Here is a 5,000-nt window from a genome sequence, read left to right on the forward strand (position 1 = left end):
ACCTAATTTGTGCCTTAACCTAACCTAATTTGTGCCTTAACCTAACCTAATTTGTGCCTTAACCTAACCTAATTTGTGCCTTAACCTAACCTAATTTGTGCCGTAACCTAACCTAATTTGTGCCGTAACGTAACCCATGTTGTGCCGTAACGTAACCCATGTTGTGCCGTAACGTAACCCATGTTGTGCCGTAACGTAACCCATGTTGTGCCGTAACGTAACCCATGTTGTGCCGTAACGTAACCCATGTTGTGCCGTAACGTAACCCATGTTGTGCCGTAACGTAACCCATGTTGTGCCTTAACCTAACCCATGTTGTGCCTTAACCTAACCCATGTTGTGCCTTAACCTAACCCATGTTGTGCCTTAACCTAACCCATGTTGTGCCTTAACCTAACCCATGTTGTGCCTTAACCTAACCCACGTTGTGCCTTAACCTAACCTACGTTGTGCCTTAACCTAACCCATGTTGTGCCTTAACCTAACCCATGTTGTGCCTTAACCTAACCCATGTTGTGCCTTAACCTAACCCATGTTGTGCCTTAACCTAACCCATGTTGTGCCTTAACCTAACCCATGTTGTGCCTTAACCTAACCCATGTTGTGCCTTAACCTAACCCATGGTGTGCCTTAACCTAACCCATGTTGTGCCTTAACCTAACCCATGTTGTGCCTTAACCTAACCCACGTTGTGCCTTAACCTAACCCACGTTGTGCCTTAACCTAACCCACGTTGTGCCTTAACCTAACCCACGTTGTGCCTTAACCTAACCTACGTTGTGCCTTAACCTAACCCATGTTGTGCCTTAACCTAACCCATGTTGTGCCTTAACCTAACCCATGTTGTGCCTTAACCTAACCCATGTTGTGCCTTAACCTAACCCATGTTGTGCCTTAACCTAACCCATGGTGTGCCTTAACCTAACCCATGGTGTGCCTTAACCTAACCCATGGTGTGCCTTAACCTAACCCATGTTGTGCCTTAACCTAACCCATGTTGTGCCTTAACCTAACCCATGTTGTGCCTTAACCTAACCCATGTTGTGCCTTAACCTAACCCATGTTGTGCCTTAACCTAACCCATGTTGTGCCTTAACCTAACCCATGTTGTGCCTTAACCTAACCCATGTTGTGCCTTAACCTAACCCATGTTGTGCCTTAACCTAACCCATGTTGTGCCTTAACCTAACCCATGTTGTGCCTTAACCTAACCCATGTTGTGCCTTAACCTAACCCATGTTGTGCCTTAACCTAACCCATGTTGTGCCTTAACCTAACCCATGTTGTGCCTTAACCTAACCCATGTTGTGCCTTAACCTAACCCATGTTGTGCCTTAACCTAACCCATGTTGTGCCTTAACCTAACCCATGTTGTGCCTTAACCTAACCCATGTTGTGCCTTAACCTAACCCATGTTGTGCCTTAACCTAACCCATGTTGTGCCTTAACCTAACCCATGTTGTGCCTTAACCTAACCCATGTTGTGCCTTAACCTAACCCATGTTGTGCCTTAACCTAACCCATGTTGTGCCTTAACCTAACCCATGTTGTGCCTTAACCTAACCCATGTTGTGCCTTAACCTAACCCATGTTGTGCCTTAACCTAACCCATGTTGTGCCTTAACCTAACCCATGTTGTGCCTTAACCTAACCCATGTTGTGCCTTAACCTAACCCATGTTGTGCCTTAACCTAACCCATGTTGTGCCTTAACCTAACCCATGTTGTGCCTTAACCTAACCCATGTTGTGCCTTAACGTAACCCATGTTGTGCCTTAACGTAACCCATGTTGTGCCTTAACGTAACCCATGTTGTGCCTTAACCTAACCTATAATGTGCCTTAACCTAACCTAAAGTGCGCCGTAACCTAAACTATATTGCGCCTTAACCTGACGCACGTTGTCGCTGAACCTGCTCTGTAATTGTTATGCAACCCGTTAAAGTAGTGTAGTGTTGCCTAACCGCAACCCTCGCAATATAGTTCGCTACTCGCACTGCCCGGTCCCCTGTGTATCGCGTCATGTTAAACACCTTGCAGGTGTTGCTGACTTTCCACATGCTCCTGCTATACACTGTAGTGTGGATAGCAGCAGGACGTACATGCCCCCCCCCCTTCCCCCCTGCCTTCGCAAGCTGGTCGGTGAGAAGTTTGCATGTTCAATGCCCTTCGCATGCCGACGTACTCAGCCTACGTTGTGGTACGGCCTGTCACCTGTCCGCCGATGTACGCAAAACCCACAAACTGTACTGCACATTGCTCCGTATGTACTGAATGATACATCGTGGCCCATGTGACCGTATGACGACAGCGCCTAGCAACGGCGGACCATACAGTCCAAATATTGTGCACGCAGCTACGTGTCGTCTCCCTATAAGAGCTGGATTGCAGTGTGGTACGCCATACAGACGTGTGGGAGGAACGGACGCCCTGGATGGCGATCAGCATGAGCAGTCTGTTGATGTAGTGGAGCGTGTATTCGGACGTAGTCGTCTCTTCTCACACACCGTGATAGCATGTTGCACCGCGTTCCACATCTGCGACATGCTGCAGAGGCGGGCTGACAGTCGTTCGCGCAATGGACACCGCATACGTACGGGGTCTACCTTCCACGTGTTCTCTAGGCGTGCACATGTTGTTGCGTCTATGTGGGCAGACGTAGTGTGTTGTGACACCTGACACAGGCATGCAATACTCGTTGCAAATGGCGATGGACGTGTACGTTTGCTGGTGACGTTACGCAAATGAACAACCGGTAACCCGTTGTGGTGCGGTTGTTCTCGCTAGAGGTGAATCAGTGTTGGCGACGATCGGTCGAGCTATTAACCGGTTGTTTCAGGGATACCCACCATGCCCACGAACGTGAAAGGGGACCCACCATGCCCACGAACGTGAAAGGGGATCTGGGTGTGAGGCGATACGCGGCGGTGGCTGGGTGGGACCGTCCCCGGCCGGTGAGGGGGGGCCGCCCGGCGTGCTGGCAGCGCGGTGCGTGGGCGCACGCGCTACAGCCGGCTGGTGGGGGCGGCCGGTGGCAGGCGCGCCGGCCGACGGACGCGGCAGGCGGCGCAGCTGCGCGCCGGCGCCCCCTGCTCGCGGCGCCTTGCGGCCAAAGTAGGTCCTCGCGGGCCCGGTGCGAAGCGCGGTGGCCATCTGCAGTGTGCTGGTCCGATTGAGGACTTTGTGCGCTGAGGATGCGCCGCCGCCCGGCGCTCGGCGCCGCGACGCCGTCTGCTGCTCGGTCGCCCCAGCGGTTCTCGCAGGTGGTTTGTATCGCAGCTGTGCGGACGTGTTGGCGCGTGCGCTGTGCTGGGAGAGTTCGCTTCGGCACCCAAGTAGGGCTTTTGTCCTTCTGTGGCGCTGGCGTTGGAGCTGCCGGTCACCGTAGGTGGCGCGTGTTGTCTCCCGCCGGCAATGCCACGACAGCACGCTCCCGGGCCTCTGTCGGCAGCGGCAAGCTCAGTTGGGAGCACGGGTGGTCGCACCTAAAGCGTCTACTCGCCTAACTCCGGGCGATTGCGCCTCTCTCGAACCCGACCAAGTACTTAGGACGGCGCTGCGCGCCGCCGGGACCTGAGAGGGTTTCGAGGTGTGTTGTGCAGGGGAGCTCAGCCTCCTCCTGTTTGCAGAATAATTGAGCGGACGCTTGCGTGTTCGCGCGGGCCCCCGGGACACACTCCCGGGCGGCCGGCTGCTCAGCTCTAGTTGACGCAGCTCCCTGGTTGATCCTGCCAGTAGTCATATGCTTGTCTCAAAGATTAAGCCATGCATGTCTCAGTACAAGCCGCATTAAGGTGAAACCGCGAATGGCTCATTAAATCAGTTATGGTTCCTTAGATCGTACCCACGTTACTTGGATAACTGTGGTAATTCTAGAGCTAATACATGCAAACAGAGTCCCGACCAGAGATGGAAGGGACGCTTTTATTAGATCAAAACCAATCGGTCGGCTCGTCCGGTCCGTTTGCCTTGGTGACTCTGAATAACTTAGGGCTGATCGCACGGTCCTCGTACCGGCGACGCATCTTTCAAATGTCTGCCTTATCAACTGTCGATGGTAGGTTCTGCGCCTACCATGGTTGTAACGGGTAACGGGGAATCAGGGTTCGATTCCGGAGAGGGAGCCTGAGAAACGGCTACCACATCCAAGGAAGGCAGCAGGCGCGCAAATTACCCACTCCCGGCACGGGGAGGTAGTGACGAAAAATAACGATACGGGACTCATCCGAGGCCCCGTAATCGGAATGAGTACACTTTAAATCCTTTAACGAGTATCTATTGGAGGGCAAGTCTGGTGCCAGCAGCCGCGGTAATTCCAGCTCCAATAGCGTATATTAAAGTTGTTGCGGTTAAAAAGCTCGTAGTTGGATTTGTGTCCCACGCTGTTGGTTCACCGCCCGTCGGTGTTTAACTGGCATGTATCGTGGGACGTCCTGCCGGTGGGGCGAGCCGAAGGCGTGCGACCGCCTCGTGCGTGCTCGTGCGTCCCGAGGCGGACCCCGTTGAAATCCTACCAGGGTGCTCTTTATTGAGTGTCTCGGTGGGCCGGCACGTTTACTTTGAACAAATTAGAGTGCTTAAAGCAGGCAAGCCCGCCTGAATACTGTGTGCATGGAATAATGGAATAGGACCTCGGTTCTATTTTGTTGGTTTTCGGAACCCGAGGTAATGATTAATAGGGACAGGCGGGGGCATTCGTATTGCGACGTTAGAGGTGAAATTCTTGGATCGTCGCAAGACGAACAGAAGCGAAAGCATTTGCCAAGTATGTTTTCATTAATCAAGAACGAAAGTTAGAGGTTCGAAGGCGATCAGATACCGCCCTAGTTCTAACCATAAACGATGCCAGCCAGCGATCCGCCGCAGTTCCTCCGATGACTCGGCGGGCAGCCTCCGGGAAACCAAAGCTTTTGGGTTCCGGGGGAAGTATGGTTGCAAAGCTGAAACTTAAAGGAATTGACGGAAGGGCACCACCAGGAGTGGAGCCTGCGGCTTAATTTGA

The 5,000-nt window shown here is 52.8% G+C and overlaps 1 non-coding gene across 1 annotated transcript in view; it reads left to right on the forward strand.

Moving 5' to 3' along the window:
• Nucleotides 1-3,713: 3,713 nt before the first annotated feature.
• Nucleotides 3,714-5,000, forward strand: part of LOC126448308 (small subunit ribosomal RNA) — a 1,909-nt gene continuing 622 nt past the window's right edge. The window contains exon 1 of the ribosomal RNA XR_007584092.1: nt 3,714-5,000. This exon is cut by the window's right edge and continues 622 nt beyond it. This is a non-coding gene — a ribosomal RNA (small subunit ribosomal RNA).

Source organism: Schistocerca serialis, unplaced genomic scaffold, assembly GCF_023864345.2.
Source record: "Schistocerca serialis cubense isolate TAMUIC-IGC-003099 unplaced genomic scaffold, iqSchSeri2.2 HiC_scaffold_599, whole genome shotgun sequence".
Classification (NCBI taxonomy): Eukaryota; Metazoa; Arthropoda; class Insecta; order Orthoptera; family Acrididae; genus Schistocerca; species Schistocerca serialis.